General features: G+C 51.1%; 1 long non-coding RNA gene across 1 annotated transcript; it reads right to left on the reverse strand.

Annotated features, from left to right (window-relative positions):
* Positions 1 to 5,007: 5,007 nt before the first annotated feature.
* On the reverse strand, positions 5,008 to 19,818 carry LOC102899599. The gene is made up of 4 exons (XR_442124.4): positions 19,323 to 19,818; positions 18,350 to 18,566; positions 14,963 to 15,220; positions 5,008 to 10,710 (listed from the first exon to the last, which is right to left on the reverse strand). It is a non-coding gene; the product is annotated as an uncharacterized LOC102899599 (long non-coding RNA).
* Positions 19,819 to 20,965: the final 1,147 nt, after the last annotated feature.

The raw sequence follows: 20,965 nt of genomic DNA on the forward strand, positions 1-20,965 counted from the left end.
GTACCCCACCCTCAGACCCTAATGAAGGCAGAGCCCCAGGTCCTCTCTCTCCCTCCCTCTCAACCCATGACCTTATGTGTGGCCCATGGCTGTGCCAGGTTCCTTCCAGGACTTGTAATAAACCTTGTTCTTCAGAGTTCCCTAATGGTTTTGCTGAAGTACATCCCCAAATCACAATAAGAACAACAGGGCTGGTCCAGCCACAACACCGGCTCTGGTGGTGGTGGAAAGGGGATGTCTACGGGGCTCTGGCATTCCTAACCAAGAACATTACTATCAACAGGCTGGGACTGAAGCAACAATCTCTTTCTATGGTAGCTTTTGCAGTGGTTTCCCTGGGTGTTATACATACATAACTTACTACAACAGCCTACTGGTGTGAAAACACTTAACCATATTATCTCCATTTAGGTCTCTTTACCCCCCCCCCCCATTTATAATTGCCTTACATATTTCTTTCACATACAATGAGAACCGTATCAGGTGATGATGTTATTATGCTTGTTGTCTTGTCTATTAAGCAGAATTTCAAAAAGTCAAGAGAAGGATAATCTATTATGTTTGCCCATCATTTTACCATTATCATTGTTCTTTCTTAATTCCTGATGTTCCACATTTCTTCTTCTATCATTTCCTTTCAGTTCGAAGAACTTCTTCTATTCATTCTTTTAGGGTAGGTTTCTTAGTTCTCCTTCACCTGCAAGTGTAAGTGTCTTTTCTCTTCATTCCTAAAGGATATTTTTGCTGGATATTGAATCCTGGGTTGACAGGTCTTTTTTGTTTGGACTTGAAAATGTTGTGTTACTTCTTTCTGGCTTCCACGGCTTTTGGGGGGAATCTGCTGTCATTTGATCATACCGTTAGGTAACAGACTGTTTCTTTCAAGAAACATCATAGCTGCTTTCAAGATTTTTTGTCTTGAGTTTTCAAAAGTTTGATTGTGTTCTCTTTTCATTTCTTGAATTTGTAGGTTTCTCTCTTTTGCCAAATTTGGGGAAATAACAACCATTATTTCTTTTAATATTTTTTCTGCCCCTTTCTCTCTTCTTCTGGGACTCCAATGACACGAATGGTAGATCTTTTCTTATTGTCCCACAGGTCCCAAAGAGTCTGTGGTTTTTTGTTTGTTTTCTTCAGTCCATTTTCTCTATTGTTCAGTTTGGGTACTTTCTATCAATCAATCTTCATTTACTGATTCTTGTGTCCCTCAATCCTGTTATTGAGACTGTTTAGTGAGTTTTTAATTTTGGTAATTGTATTTTTCAGCTCTAAAACATCCATTCGATTCCTCTTAATATCTTTTACTTCTTTGCTAAGATCCCACCCAGGATACAACATTACATTTCATTGTTATTTCTCAGGTTTCTCTTGGATGTGACCGCTTTTCTCACTTTCCTTGGTGTTGATGACCTTGGCAGTTTTGAGGAATCAGGTATTTGGTACAGTGTCCTCACTGGGATTTTTCTGGTGTTTTCTCTTGATTAGATTGGAGTTATGGGTTTGGGGGACAAAGACCGTGATGGAGGTAAAAGGCCATTGTCATCACGTCCGGAGGGTACATACTATCAGCAAGCCTGATCACTTGATGTTGACCTTCATTGCCTGGCTGGGGCGGGGTCTGTCGGGCTCCTCCTGTGCAAAGCCATCTGCACTTCACCCCCCATCGCAAACTGTACTCTTCGGAAGGAAGTCACTGTGTACAGCTAATATAATTTGTTTCCTTTGTCTTTGTTTTGTTTTGGTTTTGGTTTCCTTTTTTTTTTTACACTTACATCATATCATGTTTTCCTCTTCCAAATTCTGGCTTATTAGAGGAATTAATCTTTTCTGGGCCCATATTTTTCCAAACATTTCATTTTGCTCACTACCCCAATAGAAAGCATTTATGCAGCAAAGATGAAAGGCATGATTCGAGAGACTATTTCTCTTAATAATTCCATGGACTCAAAACCACTGTCCTACCTCAGCCTTTAAATATTAGACTAGCCATTTTTAGGAAAAGCCAAAAAGTCCTATGCAGCTGTAAGAACAATGGAATTCTTCTGAATGCTTCTGTTTGTTTCTGGGAAAGTTACCAGAAGAAATGGAATCGTTTTCATTTTCTCTGGAAAGTTTTTTTTTTTTTTTAACGTTTATTTTTTGAGAGTGTGTGAGCAGGAGAGGGGCAGAGAGAGAGGGGCACAGAGGATCTAAGCAGGCTCCGCGGCTAACGTGGGGCTTCAACTCATGAACCGCAAGACCATGACCTGAGCCAAAGTTGAACGCTCGACTCAATGGACTGAGCCACCCAGGTGCCCCTGGAAAGTTTATTTTAAAAGAAACTTGGATCTTACACATGACTTCCTCACGAATCTCCTAAATTCCAAAAAGGGAAGCACACCTGTTCATGTTGTGTTTGTCCTCTCGACACAGAGAGGGCTATTTTCGGATGGCACAGGATGGCAGGACGGTCTGGGCTTTGTGTTGACTTCACAGCATGCGGAGACCTGTGACATTATCATCTTGAGTCCCCATATGTCCACGCCATAGGACCTGAAGCATAATGTTGCCCTTTTATATTCCTAAAGACCACCCTAAGTTTTGGTTCTGCTTTTATGACATATTTATCAGAACTGTAACTTGATGTTGAGTTTCTGGACACGAGTAATTATTAAGAGGAAATTCGACTTTTGCTACCAAATGGTTCCAGGAATACATCGCAGAGGAAAAGGGGGGCTGTCTAAAATGAGGTTATTGTTAGAATATGATCTGTATTCAGGAGGCCCTGCACAGTCCCTGGCATCATGGTAATCTGAGTGACTGTCACCGACTCCCACTTGTCCACCTTAGTGGTTATATGAGAGTTTTGAGAAAAAGCGATGAGGCAGTAGCTTTAGCAGATAGGAAAACAACTTATAAAGAAAAATTGCTGGGGCTCCTGAGTGGCTCAGTTCGTTAAATGTCTGAACAGTTCGTGAGTTCGAGCTCCGAGTCAGGCAGGCTCTGCAGCCCGGAGCCTGGAAGCTTCCTCGGACTCTTTCTGCTCTTCCTCTACTCATGATGCGCTGTCTCTCTCTCTCTCTCAAAAATAAACATTAAAATTTTTTTTAAAAAGAAAAAAGAAAAATGAAAAATAGCTAAAATAATTACGTACCGGAGAAGGTGCACACATGAAATAGAGATTCAAGAAAAAGACCCACATTCAAACGGGAATTGAACCCTTAACAAAAGTACCATTTCAAAATAGCCGAGACAAGGTAGTTTTGTGCTGAGAGGTGATGGGGGAGGGGAGAGCCAGACCTTTATCTCGATAGGTCCTTACTTCACAGGAAATTTCACATGGAACCAAGATTTTATCATAAAACAATAAAACTCTGAAAGCACTGGCAAGAAGGATTAACATTTTAACAACTCTGGAGTGGGGTGGGTGTTTTAATGTGCAAAATTCAGAAGCTATAAAGTCAAAATGTAGTAATCTTCACGGGGTATTAACACAAACTCAAGACACAAATGACCAGTCTGGAAGGATGCTACAACACGACTGACACGCAAAGGGAGAATGCCTTCGATGAACGCAGAACTTCTGCAAAGGGACAAAGACAAAGATGAACAGAACCAAATGCAAGAGGCAGTGAACACAGGGAAAGATGCCTAACCTAAATGTCAATCACTTCTCACCCACTAGACTGAAATAAGTGAGAATTCCAGGGGTGAGAAGTTCAAGGCCACAGGGACCGGGCACCTCCTGAGGCTGGGGTGCCATCTTCAGTACGTGACCCTCCTCCCCGCTCCCAGGATGGCTGCTGCGCCTGAAGGTGGCACCCCAGGACCCTCGAGAAGAAAGGGGGGCGTGGCAGGCAGGGAAAAGGCAAAAGGTTTCTGCTCCAGCCCACCTGCCCCAATCCTTTAATGAGTTTTCATGGAAGCCTAGTTCCGCCTACAGCTCATTTGCCGGCTGCACAGGGGTGCGGTAAAGTCACTTTCAACTTTCCTCATAGAAAATGCGTGAATCCTAGCTTACTCCTTGTGGATCTTCACACGGTGAACACGTCCATTTGAACAGCATCCGGAACAGAGTACAAACAGCCTCCTTACATGTCCCCATGTGCTCCCTCTGAGTCACTAGAGGTTTTTTTTTCTTAAGTTTAATCTGAGAGAGAGAGAGAGCACGCACACGTGGGTGTGGGGAGGGGCTGAGAGAGAGAGAGAGAGAGAGAGAGAGAGAGAGAATTCCAAGTAGGCTCCAGCTGTCAGCAACAGAGCCCAACTCAGGCTCAAACTGACAAACCGTGAGATCATGACTTGAGCCAAAACCAAGAGTTGGATGCTTAACCGACTGAGTCACCCAAGCACCCCTAGCAGGTATTTTTAATGGGTACATTCTCAAGTGTGACCAAAATAGGGTTCATTAAAAAAGAGAAGGAGAATATAAGTAACCAGCCACCTGTCACGCGCATCATTTGATAAATTCACCCAAAGGCCACTTTTGCCCTTCGATTTTCTCCCCAAATCTTTCATTCTCGGTCTAAGACATGTTCTGGTTCTTTAAGAGAGAAAGGTTGGTATTTACATTTGCTGTGACCACGAGCAAGCTTGGCCCTGAAGCAGGAACTTTCTGCAGCAGTAGACTCGCAAGTGAATGCAGCGAGAAGGTGCCCGTGGGAGGACGACCTGGTCCCTGAGCATGGAGAGGTCTGTGAATATGGAGACTTTCCAGAAAACCATCAGGGACCCCATCCCACGACTGAGATGAATATGGGGATAATTTGCAATTCCACCTGTATCTTTAAAAAAATTTTTTTTAAATGTTTATTTATTTTTGAGAGAGAGAGGGAGACACAGAATCCGAAGCAGCCTCCAGGCTCTGAGCTGTCAGCACAGAGCCCAATGCAGGGCTCGAACTCACGGACTGTGAGATCATGACCTGAGCTGAAGTCGCACACTTAACCGCCTGAGCCACCCAGGTGCCCCCCACCTGTATCTTTTAGAAGTGAGAAAACCCCAAAATAAATGTGACCAGATCTTAGATCAGAGGTCAGAATTTATTCAGTATTACAGTATCCGTATTGGAGAGAACACCTCATTATGAATACAGGCAACTTTCACGACGGGGGGCGGGGGGGTGCTCCCATCCTACTGAATGCTGGAACATTTCTCTTGCAGAGAATCCTGATCTGGGGAGGCATCTGCCAGTATTCTAGTACCGCACGGAATCAGCTCGTTCACAAACAACAGGAACTCTACAGACGCAATAAATGTGAGGGCTTTCAGGGAAGCAGAGCTCATTCAACGTCAGAGAATTCACACTGGAGAAAAACCACATGTGCGTAATGGCTGTGAAAATGCTTTGAGAAGCTCAGAGCTAATTAGACATCTGGGATCTCAGCGCAGGGAGGTGCTCTGTGAGCATAATGGGTGAGGGAGAGCCTTCAACCCGAGCTCCGTCCTTAGACGACGTCAGCTAGCTTAGTGGGGACATGAGTTGGTCACGTGTGATGAATATGGAGAACTATCTAGGGGAAGCACGGAGCGTATTGAACTCGAGATCATTTATCCTTGGGAGAAAAGCCTGTGAGTATAATCAATGTGGAAAGTCATTTAGGGATCATGCAGCCTTTTCTTGTCACTGGAGAATTCACGGGAAAGACACTCTTGTGCTGTACAGACTGTGGGAGGGTGATTAATCCGTAATCAGGCTAATTCATACTGGAGAAAAAACCTTGATTACCAAGAGGGAAGAAAAGCCTTCAGTTCTTTTCCTTACTGGATTTCAGAGAAACCCTTGCAATGTATGGGGCAACTGGGGGTGGGGCGGGGAAGTCAGCATTTACTAAGTATATCACATTGAAGCATCAATCACATCAAAGGAGGGGGTTAAACCTTTTGTTTCATCCACCCCTGAGCTTCCATTCTTTTCTCTGATTATGTCAGCAATTGTTTTTGTCTTTAGTAACGTATTTTCCTACCTAATAGTACCGTTGCTTTTATATGCTTGGCTTATAATTCTACTAGGCATTCAGTACACTTCTGCTAAATGAATGAAGTAACACAGCAGACAAACACCAGGGTTGGCCTGGTTTTGGCCCCCGGTGGGGAGGATCCCTGCGGTACACAGGCTTAGTGGCACAACGAGGCTTAGCGGCACAATCTGCCGGTCACAAATTCGAATGTCATCGCGACACATCCGTGTTGGGGCCCCATTTATTCGATGACCTTCCATAGGCCACACCTCTACTACTGATGATCTGGAGATGCCAAACGGATGACTTCTTCAAGTTCTGAACGTCTGAGGAGGACGCCCCTTTATCTTTCTTGTGTATCTGAAACTGGAAATCGAAAGAGGAAGGCCTAGAGTTCTTGAGTTCAACTTCTTCTTGAATTCAGCTTCCCTTTCATAAGGGAAGGAAGGACCATACATTTTCTTGTGGTGTGTTGAAGAAGCACACCCCGGCCCCAGCCCCACGGCTCGATCAGAGTTGGGGCAGAAGAAAGTTTCATCTAGTTCTTAGCAGCCCACTGCTTCCCTCCTCTCAAGCTAACTCACATGATCCCCAGATGAAGCTCCAATGTTTCCTAAAGACATCCTTGCCTCTCACTATCTTTACTCTGCAACTGAGCAGAAGAGATTCAGGCCTTGTGCATTTCTGGCTCCTAGCTTTGCCGAGAAGACAGGAAGAAATGGTGGAGAAAAAGGGACAGGTGAAGAGACAGAGTGAAGAGCGTGGGGGGCAGGGGGGCAGCGCCCGCACACAGGGAAGGGCCACAATTCAGGCCACCTTGTTCCTCAGAGGATCTAAAATGCCAGTAGGGCTGGCAGGAGGGTTCGCTAAAATGCCTAGTTTCCCCCCAGTTTAGTTCCAGTTGCCATAAGCCCCTCCCAGCTAGTACTTGGCACTTAGAAAATCCTGCTGTGCACCCTGGCCTCCTGCAGAAGTGGTCTGGCCCACTGCCATTTGCCCGTTCAAGCTCGCTGCTCCCTCCATGTGCTTTCCATGGCTTTCTGGCCCATGCTTAGGCTCTCCCTCTCTCCCTCCACTGAACTTGTTCATCCCCAAATTCATCACTGAGCCCCATTTTAGAAGAAGACTCATCGCCATGTATCTAGATCTTTCCTGAGTCTATCTTTCCTCATTTGTGTCCAACAGGCCCTGGGATTTGGGACTAAGTGCTAGAATTGCTCTATAGGCTGTGAGAAACCTTGACCTGTATTTCCTACCATGTAAGTACGTTTTCCACTGGCTAAGTTTGGGGTGGGTTTCCATTTGGATCTAAACCAAGAACCGTGGTGCTCAAAGGAGTCGATGACGGGCGGGTTCAGAAGACTGCTATACTGGTTAAGAATGCCTTAGTTCCAAATAGCAGAAATCTTCTTAGAAAATAAGGGCACTTAATTAATATATCAATAAGACTGGAAGTCGGTGGTTCCAGGATAGGTATAGTGGCTCAACGATATCATCAAGGACCCAGGCTCTTTTTGTCTGTCTGTTAGGCCAACCTTGGTATGTTGGCTTTTTCCTTTGGTCTGGTTGCCTCGGGGTCTCAAGATGGCGGCTACAGTCCTAAGTATCATGTCCTCTGACATCCATGTTCAAGGCAGGAAGGAGGGACAGGCCTCTTCACCATCCTCCCTTTAATCAAAAGGCAAATTTCTTCCCAGAAGGTCCTCAAGCCATTTCCTCATAATTTTTATTCGCAGAACTAAGTCACATGCCCACCTCAAAGCCACCTGACAGCCAAGGGAGTAAGTAATGGGCTTGCTGCCATAACACACACGGCCAGGCAGGGCCTGGGGACCAGAAGGCACTGGGGTGCCCTGGGGCTGGCTTCCTCCTCGGCCTCTCACAGGTCTCGGCTCTGCTCTGGCCAGTCCCTCCTTTCTCCCCTCACCAGTAACAGGCTCGTGGTTCCCTCCACGCTCAGTACGTTCTCTTGTGTCACAGCCTGTTTCTCTTCTATGTCCCGAGTTTCTTCTTCAGTTTAATCCTGGCCAGCACATGGGTCCATCCAGGCCCTACTGGTCCTCACGACATCCTGTCACACACTGTGACGATACTGTCTGATTTTTTGGTGCCAATGGCCCCAAAGGGGAATCTGATTGGTCTAACTGGCATTCCTCGAAATTTTGAGCCAGCCAGGGGACTTCGAATGTCATTGGCCAGCCTCTACTGGGTCCTGGTCCGATGACCTGTGGGGGGGAGGGGCGAGGAGGCAGGGTCATGTGATACAACACAGCCCCGAGGCAGCAGCGCCCCTGCAGAAGGGACGAGGGGCAAGGCCGGTTCGGTGGCACCAAAGGGTGTGTGGATCGCGGGTTTGTGGAGCCCGGAGCAACGCTGTGCGAAGATTCAGTCACTCTGTGAAGAGAGAGGCCACAAGGGAGAACACGGAAGCCCCGGACACAAGAGTGAAAAGGCCATTTTGGACATTTTGGCCCCACTCCGGTGGATGCCACACGAAGAGGAGGAATCCAGCTGGCAGACAGAACCAAGGTCCCCGAACTCGGGCCACAGTCCGGCCACCTTAGCCAAATGCAGCCACCTGGGCCGCTCCAGCTGAGGCCCAGACACGGCTGCGCAGACCTAACTCGTTCCTGCTCTAGAGGCTCGGCCTGCTTCCCTGACTCGCAGCATCGAGAGCAGAATCATAGATTCTTGTGTCTGCGTGACTTGAGTGTCTCCCCAAATCCCCAAAGCAGAAATTCCAGTGACTGCCGGCAGGAAGTGGGAGGTCTCTCACGAACGTGGCCGTCACCGGCATCGGGAGGTTCAGTACCTACTAGACTTGGTCTCTTAGAGGCCATTTTCTGGCTCTGACAGGCTGCAGAAGGGATTGTGGACGGAGGGTCGCTTCGATGCGGCCACACAACAGGGGCAGAAAGCGGGCTGGCGATTCCAGTGACGCAAGGAACAATCCCACAACGGGCCACATAGAACCTTCAGGCACTGAGGGGCAGACCCGGATTTGAGCCTCTGCCCCTCCACTTAGCAGCTGCGTGCTGTTGGGTGAATTATTTAACCTAAGTTCCTTTCTTCATTCTAGCGCCAGGACAGGAACATCCTATTTCCCAGGGCTGTTGGGGGGTCACGAGAGACATTGTGCCTGAAGCCCTTGGCAGTGCGGGCACTAGATGCAGGGTGGCCGCTGTTACCCTGAGAGCCTCACGCTCGCGCCCAGTGTCTCCGAGGCCCAGTGAGGAGAACCGGCTGCTGAGCAAGCGACCAAGAGCCCGGCTTGGCCTTTCTGGAAGCGGGGCTCCATTGGTGTCCTCCACGGGGTGGGAGCAGCAGGGAAACGGGGGGCCTTTACGTATCATGAAGCCCTTTATGGCTTTCTTTCTAGACCTGGTTTCTCGAGCGTTTTCTAGAAGCCTCTGGAGCAGCTTCACCAGTTCCCCGGGGGCACTGAGCTTAGAGTCACCTGCCCCTCCAGCGTCCTGCACCCCCAATGCCTTCACTTGATTAGCCATTTCCATCCCTTCTACCTGCCTGCATGAATTTCTATCCAGTCGAGCGCTGGGATGGTCATCAGGGGAGTAATTTGAGAGAGTACTCCAGAGACCCACTGGAAATCTGGAAATGACATTCCAGCTCCAAGCTTCCAAGCCTGGAGACCCCTGGCGGTGGCTGCGCTCCCGCCCCGGGACAATCGCGTGAGCGCAAAGGTCCCTGGCAACAGATAGAGGGGTGGCCGGCAAGGGCCCTCCCTTTCTTTTTCTTTCTCTCCTTAACCCTCAGTGGCGTGCTCACATCTCCACCGGCTGTGGGGTCCAGCAGTTTAGAAGCAGCCCGGGCTCCCAGGAGATGCGGGTTCCACGAGCACGGCCAGCATCTGGGACTAGCTCTTACGATCTGGCCAACAACATTTCTAACGTACTAGCTTTAAACGAAAGCAGAAGAGAGCTCCGAGGCTATACGAAACCCTGCATGTGCACACAGGGTTTGTCCCTCGTCCACGGGGGAGGCAGGGACTCTGCAGCTAACGAAAGAAAAGGGGCGCTGGGTGCGTCCTGTGCTTGGGACCCAGGCCTTCGCCATATGCCAAGGGGAGGAGGCACTCGTTGGGGGTTGGGGGACTCGGAGGAGGGGGTACTTCAGGACGGTCACTAACATCCGTTCTGTTACCTTCACGAACTCCCTGGCTGCCGGTAACTACGGGAGCACCTGCCCGCTCCACGCCAGGTGAAGCCTTACTACGTGCCAGGTGCTAAGCCAGGCACTGTGAACACAGAGCTGCTTCAGACATAGGCCTTGCCCTCAAAGAGCTACAAGTTCATATTGAGAGCTGGTCCCTACGCCTGCCGTACTCAACCAGGACACTGCGCGGGCGGCTTCACGACCATACCCGTTTCTTGCTTGTTCCCTGCCTCCCCCTCCCAACGGCACGCCCAGGCAGCGGCAGAGGCAACGGGGATGAAGCAACGGCCAGCTTCTGGGTATCGGGGCGAATGTGGCAAGGCTGCCTGGGGTTGGGGGGGCGGGGGGAAGGGGTGGCAGCAAGGACGAGGTCACCTTCCTCCTGCACGAGCCGGCCACCGTCCCAGAGAAGGCAGGCCACGTCTTCAGTCACAGGTGTGCCTCCACCCACGACCTCGCTGAGCGGCGAGCCCGTCCTCTTGGACCGTAGCGTCCACAGCCACAGCCAGTCTCCACCCCAAGTCCTGCGGTGCTCAGAGGAGCCACGGAGAATACCAAGGACGAGACGCGGTTCTTCCTCACACAGCTTCCTTTAAGTCTGTTTGAGAAGGAGAAGGCCTAGAAAGGTCACGAAGGCCTAGAACACTGCGTGAGTGCTGGCTAGGGCGTTTTGTGGGCCGTGAATTCTTATGGAAGCACGGAGCGGGGAGTCTAACTGCAGGCCTGCAGAGTCCCGGGAGGGCTTCAGGGAAGAGGTGGGCTTTGGGCGAGGACAGGAGGGTGGGCAAATTCAGAGCACTGGGAGGCCTGCACTCCGGGGGGACCTGTGACATGGGTCGTGACCACGGGCGCTCAGAATGCAGCTGGCCCATCACCCCCTCGCGAAAGAAAGGCTTCAAGCCGCAGCGCCTTCTCTCGCTCAGCCATCACCAGAGGAGACAGCCAGAGGCCGGGAGGTTGGTGCAGTCACAGAGCTTTGTTTCTTGGAAATGGGGACCTTGGTGTTTTGTTGTTTTTTTTTTTTAAGTTTATTTATCTTGAGAGAGAGAGAGAGAGAGAGAGAGAGCGAGCACAAGCGGGGGAGGGGCAGAGAGAGAGGGGGAGAGAAGCCCAAGCAGCTCCCTGCTGTCAGCACGGACTCAACACGGGGCTCTCACACAACCGTGAGCTCATGACCTGAGCTGAAACCAAGAGTCAGACGCTTAACCGACTGAGCCACCCGGGTGCCCGCCCCATGGAAATGGGGACTTGTGACAGTTTCATTTCCTATGGTGTCATCACAGTATGAGGCCAGGACTGAGGACATCCTGTCGACTTCAACACTCAGCCTTCCTGCCACAGCAGAACCACGGGGCCACCCTCGAAGGGGGTGCTGCCGCTCCCGAGAGGCTTTACGCTGATAAAGGCATTGCTTTGGGAAACCACGAAGCCCAAACCTCGCTCTGCTGGGAGGATACGCGTGGCCGCGCATCTGGGCAGGATTCTGGCAGGATGTCAAAGAATTCGTACAGAGGAAATCTCTGACTATTATTATGAATAAGAGAAAATTTCCATTCGTTTCCTAATCCATCCCACAGAGAGTCTCTGTGAATGGCAGCCACGGAGGAAAACCCTCAGGAGGAGGCGAGCAGCTCTCAGAGACGAGAAAGTCACAGGGGAGGGGCGCGCGGGACACATAGAGCCCAAGCCACGTCAGGCCAACCTCCCGAGTGTCACGCGGGAGAAACTGGCCTCTGCGAGCAGAGGAGCGATGCTCTGAGAAAGCACAGACCTCGCCCTACAGCAGATGAGCCCTTCAGGAGCAAAATCTTTCAAATGCAGTGAATCGAGGGCCATGATCATCTGAGGAGAAGTCAGCCTTTCTTCATCCCCCTAAGATCCTGGCTGGCGCTCCTCGGAATGAGGGAGCTCACAGGGGCCCACAGGGGGCTGCCGCACAAAAAATGTTCATATCAGAGAAAAGCACCATGAAAGGAATCTAGAGGGACGCCTGGGGGGGGGGTTCAGTTGGTTAAGCGTCCAACTTCGGCTCATGTCATGATCTCGAGGTCCGTGAGTTCGAGCCCCGAGTCGGGCTCTGTGCTGGCAGCTCAGAGCCTGGAGCCTGCGTCAGACTCTGTGTCTCCCTCCCTCTCTCTCTGCCTCTTCCCCGCTTGTGCTTTCTCCAAAATAAATAAATAAACATTAGAAAGAAAGAAAGAAAGAAAGAAAGAAAGAAAGAAAGAAAGAAAGAAAGGAAAGAAGGAAGGAAGGAAGGAAGGAAGGAAGGAACCTAGAGAAGGATTTGGCTGGAACTTGAACTTTTAGCCCCAGCGGTGGGCCCACAGACCATCTATCTGTAAGGAATGCAGACACCTGTAGGACTGTTTGCTCAGGGTCAGTCGCGCATGTGTCGTCCTTGGGGTCCACAACGCTGAGCAGAAGAGAAGAACCAGGGCTCTGGGGCTCCGTGTTTCTCCTTTCCACATGGCTGCGACGTTTCCTCACCGCCCCTCCTCCTTCCTGGCCATTCAGTCAAGGGTGGTGCCACCTTTTCTGTTCTTGCCGTGGCCTCATGAGGGTGTGGCTGGCAGCCTGCCTTCACATAAGCCCCACCTGTCCCTGGTGTCATCCGGCAGGCAGGAGGCCACTCGTCCACTGGTGACTATCGTCACATGTACCACCACCGGTGAATGCGTCCCAGAGGCGCTGCTGTGACTGGTTCACTCGTCCCTCCACCCGTCCAGCCACACCACAGGCATCCTGTCTGTGCTGCGCCTGGTGCTATTACCCGTGCTGGGGATAAAGGACACGGGACGGGGAGGGGTCAGTGACAAGCCGTGTGGGTGACCGTGGGGAAAGGAGAAGGGAATCGGGAAAAGGGTAGTGCCTCGGAGATAGCGGGGTGGGGGGGGGTGCCTCGGGAGACGGAGGCACAGGTCTGACTTCGTGACTGCCGGCCGCCGGCCAGGCTAGCATTCGACTTCTCGGAGCAGCCCTGCAAGCCCAGTACCGTCAGCACCACCTTGTAAATAAGGAAAATGAGGCACGGGCACAGCCGGGAAGTGGCAGAGCCGGGTCTGACACCAGGGGTGTCCTGCTCCTCGCGCCTGTCTCCCCGCCGCCACGGGCAGTCAGCTGCCCTTCGGCACTGCATCTTCCTCGGACTGCGTTTCCACAGACACAGGGGACCGGAGCGGTACCTGGTGACCTGGGGGGAGGGGGACGGAAGGAGGGACGAGGACTGGCGTCTGCAGACTCTACTTCAGGGAACAGGGAAAGGCACACTCGCTCACTCCTTCATCCATCCAGCGAACTCGTACGGAGCCCCACGGAGCCCCAGGCGCCGGGGATGCCAGTGAGCAAGACGGACGTGGCCCCGGCCCTCACGTTGCTTCCGTTGGTTCTAGGGGGCGGTGGACGATCCAGCACGCTGTGGGTTTGGGAAGGGAAGCACGCGGAAGCACAGAGGAGAATCGCGTAGCCCAGACTCGCAGGGCCGAGAGCGACTTCTGGGAAGAAGCAACGGGCCGGCCAAGACCCGAAAGAGGAAGCATCAGCCTGGGGTGCAGAGAGGAACACGCGGGAAGGTGTGCCGTGCGATGGAGCAGAGGCAGAGGGGCGCGAAGGCCGCCAGCGTAGTGTGTGCGAGCCGCCAGCGCGGGGGGACCGAGGACGATGGGAAACCGTGAAGGGGGGTAAGCGTGGAGATGACCCCAGGAGGCTGGTGGTTCACCCCTTTCCTGGGCAGCCCCAGGCTGCGACAGTGAGGAGAGAGCTGTCCGAGGATTCCGAGGATTCGGGCAGATGTGGCGAAACAGTGACTTCTGTCCTTCTGCCCCTCGTGGACCAAGAAGGTTTCCAAGAGATGCAGTGCTCAGTAGGAGCCATAAATCGAGGACTGACTGCGGTGCCTTCGACAGGAGCCGGCAGCTGCCAGCTCTGGACCCGAGCAGAAAGCACAGGACGTGCATGAGCAAACACCCCCCTCCTGTGGCCGAGAGAGGTATTGCCATCGTCCTGCCTTGGTTCCCACCCTGAAAGGCAGGTAAGGTGAAGTCCCAGAAGCAGGTAGCTGTGGCCCCCAGGAGGTTCCCTGCCTGTTTTTCGCCCTTTTTTTTAGAGAAATCTGAATACTGGACAAAATGTGTATGGAGGCTTAGAAACAAATGCTGCAAGGGCAGTCAATGTTACAGATGACTAATTTTCTTCTTTTCTTCATTTTGTTCAGATGTATTTAACATCTTCTGTCACAGGGGCGCCTGGGTGGCTGTCGGTTAAGTGTCCAACTTCAGCTCAGGTCATGATCTCACGGCTCAAGCGCCGCGTCGGGCTCTGTGCTGACAGCTCAGAGCCTGAAGCCTGTTTCAGATTCTGTGTCTCCCTCTCTCTCTGCCCCTCCCCTACGCTTGCTCTCTCTCTCTCAAAAATAAATAAAGATTAAAAAAATAAAAATAAAAAGTTCTGTTACAGACATGTATTACTTTCGTTGAGAAGAGAGTAAGTGTGTTATCACTTTTTTGAAAAGGCAGAAGGACAGAAAAGAGAAAAGTGGCCCAAGAGGGGGCTGAAGTGGAGACTGGGTGGCCGAGGTGACAGCGGAGCGGCTGGGTGACAAGCCGCTGCCCAGGCCAGCTCCCTGTGCCCTTCCACGCCCGGGGAGCACTAACCCGGCCGGCTGCAGGGCCACACCGAAGCCCGTGTTTGGGGACGGGGCCTCCTGAAGGAGTGGCCGACTTGGAGTGGTCCAGGGTCCTCTCCCGTGCGGGCTGATGCCGACTGAGGGCTGGGTCTGCCCAGAAACTGTGGCCACGCATGTTCCATGTATGGGGTCTCTGCACAACATTTCTGACTCGGAACAAGGCACTCACCTGGCCTGCAGTGTGGGTCACTTTTGTCACTGTCATGGCTGCTGCTTCTCTCTCCTGCTTGAAATTCTTTTTTGGGGCGGGGCAGCTGCTTGGCCTCCCATCTGAAGGTTCCCTAATGCTGGTCTAAGGTACTGGAACATTCCGAGGTGTCTCCCAGCTCTGGTACCTGTGAAGTCACCTGTGGGTTCTGCTTTCAGCAAGTTCCCGACATGAACTGAACGCCTCGTCCTTACTCCTCGGGCCACCGTCTGTAATTATCTGTGGAAAATCCAAATATTACCTGTTTGCTCTGCAGAGAAAGGCCGTGGAAGTAAAACACACACCTGCCATGGGGGATGGATTGAATAAACGATGACATATGATACAGCAATGATAAATAAAGTTATAGAAAATTACTGATCATCCATTTTTTTCTTCCAAATTTTTATTTAAATTCCAGTTAGTTAATGATCATATATTTTTTTATATTTTAATTAAAAAAATTTTTTTAACGTTTATTTATTTTTGACAGTGAGAGAGACAGAGCATGAGTGGGGGAGGGGCAGAGAAAGAGAGAGGGAGACACAGAATCCAAAGCAGGCTCCAGGCTCCTAGCTGTCAGCACAGAGCCCGATGCGGGGCTCGAACCCACAAACCGTGAGATCATGACTTGAGCCAAAGTTGGATGCTCAACCGATGGAGCCACCCTGGGGCCCCAATCGTGTATTTTTTAAAAAGGTTATGAGGGGACCCTGGGGGGCTCAGTCAGTTAAGCGTCTTGACTTCGGCTCAGGTCATGATCTCATCTGGAGACCCAGGGGCCTCTTGTACCACCGAGTGATGACCATTAGATGCCTGACCCTAGAAAGGTCCCGAGGGTCAGGGAGGAGTCGCTGGGGTGCCAAGGAGGCCGGGAGGTCACTTGGGGACACAGACCAGCAGCTGCTTACCAGCCACTCCACAAGCATCTCAATACCTGAACACCCCCCATCCATCCATTCTGGTGGGCACCAGAGGAACGTCATGCGGGAGTCTGGCCTCCTCTAATACCGTGTCCCACGGATCCCAATGGTGACAGGAGACTCTAGAAGCTGTCCAGTGTGTCACTTATTTCAGTGTGGGAGCTTTTCAATCAAACCACACTTCCACAGGACGGGGCGTGATGTTCTCCTGACGTGGGCGTCCACGGACGTGTCCAAATCTGTGAAGTCCCCTCTCCGTCCCTCCTGCTCAGGCAAAGATCAGGACGCGCGGCCGATCGAAAGCAGCAGCCCCCTAGCGGTGGTATTTGGCTTTGCAATGAGCACTTAACAGTCCGGGTACGAAACAACGTGCTGAGTTCTGAGAATTCGGGGCAAATGAACGGTGATGTCATGACTCTTCTCTGAAGTAAGGGACAGGAGTGCGTCCAGCCCCTCCACCCTCCCTGCTTCTCCTTCTGGCTGGGATGGATGCTTTGTTGGGTCGTTCTCTTTGATTCCCAACTGCCTGCCTTTCCCCAGAGCAGGCCTCCCTTCCATACACCCAGGGTGGCTGGATCTGCTGGGTTCCCTTCAAATGTTGAGTAGAGGTTACATGATGGAAAGAAGAAAGGTGCTATTACCGTCAATAAAGGTCTCCATGAGCCATACCATGGAGTGCTGTGTAGCTAAAATGCTACCACACCAGAATTCAAAACAGCCCGATAGTGTGTCCGTCGTAACTCTTCAGGAAATGGAAGGCCACGCCGCTGTGGTTGGAGCACTGGGGGATGACCTGACATTCTCTGCTGTGCTCCAATGACCTCAGGACCTCGCTGAGTCCTGGAGTTGAGGTCTCATGCCAGGTGGATGATCACACTCAACTCCCAGCACAGGTCTGGACGCTGTGTGTTTTGTCCTGCTTTTCAACACAGGAGTGCCCAGGAAAAACATCAAAGACTCTGACCTGCTCCCCAGGGGATGCCGCCTCCTACCACTGGCGCGGAGCTCCCAAGATCCACGTTCGAACTGGGGCTCAAGTGTGCTGATTCCCCTGCTGGGCGTGGGGGAGCCGTCTCCCCCTGGCAAACCTCCTGTCCTGGAGACCAGTAAGAACAGTGGGAGCTCTAAAGGAAATAAAGGTAGTGACTTGCTTTTCTTTTTTTTTAAGAGAATGTTTTGTTAGACCTTTTCCTCCAGGGTATTTTTTAAAAATATTTTATTTAAGTAATCTCTACGCCCAACACGGGGCTTGAACTTACAACGCTGAGATCAAGAGTCACACGTTTTCCAACTGAGCCAGCCAGGCACCCCTCTTTTTAATTTTTTTAATGTTTATTTTTGAGAGAGAGAGACACACACATACAGAGCATGAATGGGGTAGGGGGAGAGAGAGGGAGACACAGAATCTGAAGCAGGCTCCAGGCTCCAAGCTGGCAGCACGGAGCCTGACATGGGGCTCAAACTCATTTACTGCAAGATCATGACCTGAGCCAAAGTCGGATACTTAACTGACTGAGCCACCCAGGCGCCCCCCAGAAGTTCCAGTTTTTCTGAATCCAACCTAACTTCTCCCCAGTGGCTTCTAGTTGAGCTGAGCAGTTCTCACTCAGGGTTTCTTACAAGGGTGAAGCTAAGGCGTCTGCTGGAATTTGGAGAATTTTCCAAACTTTGTATTTAGTTGTCTCCAGAGATAACAAGTTTTCTAAAAACAGTCTTTGCTGGCCTTTCAGCAAGAAGGTATACAGAAGGGATACGGTGAAGTTCTTCCTTTGAAGTTTCAAGAACACAGCGGCTAAGGAGCTCCGGGATTGGGCAGCTCAGCCAGAAATGTGAAACATGCACGTGACTGTGTATTGTGATAGAAGAATATGTCTTTTAGTTTCCATAGAGAATGATTCGAATTTCAGTGGTTTAAATAATGACTTAAACGATGCACATCTTGGTAAGAATGAGAATCAGAATGTCAGGAAAAACAAACAAACCTAGGAAATGATCCTATGTTTCATTCCATCAAGTGATTGAACTTGATCCTCAAAAGTACCAGGAAGAGAGAAGAGGGACACAGAGACACCGTGTAGGGTCAAAACAGATGTGGCCTTCATTTTCTTTGGAAGACCTACCCCTCCCTATCTTCAGAAGTTAGTTCTCTCTTCTACCTGCTCGCCTGGGTCATTTTCTCACTGGAGCCCTCCACACGACTCCCACCTCCTCTTGGTCGCCCAGGGATGCCCTCCCCGCCCCAGCCCTACTGCCTCTGGGCAGAATGGCCAAGAACTGCTCAAGCACCAGCAGCTCCAGGATGGGCAACTTGCAGACTGTCCCTGTGTCCTCAGTCACCGGCGGGGGCTCCTAGAGCCATCGCGGAATCGGGTGGGGTCCCGAGCCTCCGGGGTCTAGAACTCTCTGAAGTGCAGACAGGCCAGCTCCTGGCTGGGAGGCTGATTACCTGGCAGCATAGTCTTTCCCCTACGAGTGGTCCTCTGCTTCCACCTTCATGGTCAGAATTCTGTCCTGCTTCTGAAGGATCCCGAGGCACTGGGACACAGCCCCCAGTCACTGCTGTGGTCATTCTCGACTGGAGAAGTCCCCAAGGAGGCTCACTTGTGCCGTGGGAGGGTTCGTTTCAGACAAACTCTCCCTGAGCGTCTTACTTAAGAAACTTTCTGAAACACAGTAGAATTAAATAAAACCCCTTGATTATGGTCCTTTTCAATATCACTACAGAGAATAAAACAGTACGACACCCTCTCTAGTATTCCTCACCCAGATTTCATAGCTCTTTATTTTCTGCCATTCTTGTCTACCCTCGCTGGCCACACTGGGTGTCTTTCAAGCGAATCTCAGACATCATTTAACTCCTAAAATCTGCAGTATGTATCTCTAAGACACTTTTCCTTTTTAAAGCATAACCCTAACAGCTGAACTTTTTAAACAGTGACTCATATCGCCCATCAATGTTCACATTTCCCGGATTTTTAAAAATTGCACAATTGGTTGTTAGACCCATGATCCGAATAAAGTTTAGAGGTTGCATTTGGCTGATGAGTCTCATCTATAGGTCCACTTCCCTCTTTTTTTAAAAAAAAAATATTTTTTAATCTTGTAATTTGTTAAAAGAGTTTCTTTAGCTGCCTGTTCTTACAACGAAATGCCACTTAACAGACGTTTGGGCGCCAGTTCTGTGCCAGGTACGGCGCTCCGTGCTCGAAAGGGAAGCGTGAGCACACAGACAAGGGCCTGACCCTCGCTCTGGGGCAAATCGTGGACTCTCTCTGGGCTTCGGTCCCTCCTTCTCTAGCAGAAGAGACTGGACTAACTGCTCCCCCGAGGCCACGCTCTCATGCCGCTCTCATCGCTACGACCCACTGCGCGACGCTACGACCCACTGCGCGACCCTCCGCACCACGTCTGACAGCTACCTTCCCCTGAGCCAGGGCCGACACCCCGCCTTGCGGCCGCCCTCCTGCCTGGGCTCCCGAAAGCCGAGGCAAAGCCTTCTCTGTCGGAAGGGCGGGTGTGGCTGCGACCCCCGAGCTCTCTCCGACCGCGGAGGCGAGAGGCGAGTAACGGTCGCAGCTCGGACCTCGCGCACTGGCCCGGCTCCTCCCCCCGCCCCCAACTACAATTCCCAGAGGCCTCTTCGGCGAGCCGTTCACCGCGCAGACGGGCCGGGCTCGTGGGCTCTACAACCGTCGGCGGTCTGGGACTGAGGAACAGTCCCCACAGCTTCCAAACAGACAGGTCACGTGTCCCTGCCACCCAGGCCTTGGTCTTGGGTCCGAGGAGACGGAGCCCTTGCGCCGGAGAGAGGCCATGGAAAGACAGAACTACAGTTCCCAGAGGGCCCCGGGTGCACTCCGCTTCCGGTCGCGCGGCCCCGAACCGGTAGCACCGAACTGTTGCTAAAGGAGACAAACCCCGAGTATTTGAGCTCCTGAAGCCCGTGGACAGAGGAGCGAGAGACAGAGAAGAGGGACAGAGGAGGAAAGGAGAATGGGAAACTTGGTTATGAAGCAACGGCAGGGAGCACATCCCCGCCTGTTTACCTTTTCCACGGACGCTCAGGGCCGGAGCGAGCCTCGCACAGCCCTCCGGGAAATGCAGGCGACGCCGCACTAAGGCCTATGGGAACCGTAGTCATTGATTAACTGTCACTACGTTGAGCACCTGCGAAAAACCCGGCAAGCTGAACGTAGTGGCAGAGGGAGGCTTGAGTCGCCTTCTTCCTTCTTGTCCACCCAAGCACAAAATTTACCTCCTACACAGTTACAGAACCTGTCCCGTTTTCAATGCCGTATTTCAGACATTCCGCATTTCCTAGTCGACCTGCCCCCAGTCATGTTCCCCTAAGTCTAGTCTCTACGGCCACCAAAATAATTGTCCCTGTTCTGCTTAGGGGTCTTCAGCAGCTAATAAAATCAAGTCCGGGTCCATGCTCCTTGACCGACATGTATATTTGACCTAACTTACTGTCTTACGCTAGCTTCCTTATACGTAAGAACCATTCTTTTTAGGGGGCGCCTGGGTGGCTCGGTCTGTTGAGCCTCCAATTCTTGATTTCAGTTCAGGTCATGATCCCAGGATCATAGGATCGAGTCCCGTGTGGGGGCCTGCTTAAGATTCTCTCTCTCCTTCTACCCCTCTCCCCTGCTCGTGCTCTCTCTTTCTCTCTCTCTCTCTCAAAAAAAGGACCATTCTATTTAGATTGTTCATCTCATTTGTGATTGATACCTTAAAACCATTGTCACTGCTTTTTTTTTTTTTAAGTTTGTATATTTATTTTGAGAGAGAGAGGGAGAGAGGAATCCCAAGCAGGCTCTGAGCTGTTAGCCTGGAGCTGGATGCAGGGTTCTAACCCACGAACCCTTAGGTCATTACCTGAGCTGAAACCAAGAGTTGGAGGTTTAACAGACTGAGCCACCCAGGCGCCCTGTCACTATTTTTTTTTTAATGCAAAGCACAACTTCCTGCTTTTAACCGTTGCATCCCCCCAAAAGGGTGCTAAATTCCAAGTGTAGTTGGATTTGCAAAATATTCTTGAAATGTACTTGAAATAGGTTTC

The sequence above is a fragment of the Felis catus genome, chromosome E3 (assembly GCF_018350175.1).
Source record: "Felis catus isolate Fca126 chromosome E3, F.catus_Fca126_mat1.0, whole genome shotgun sequence".
In the NCBI taxonomy this organism is placed as follows: Eukaryota; Metazoa; Chordata; class Mammalia; order Carnivora; family Felidae; genus Felis; species Felis catus.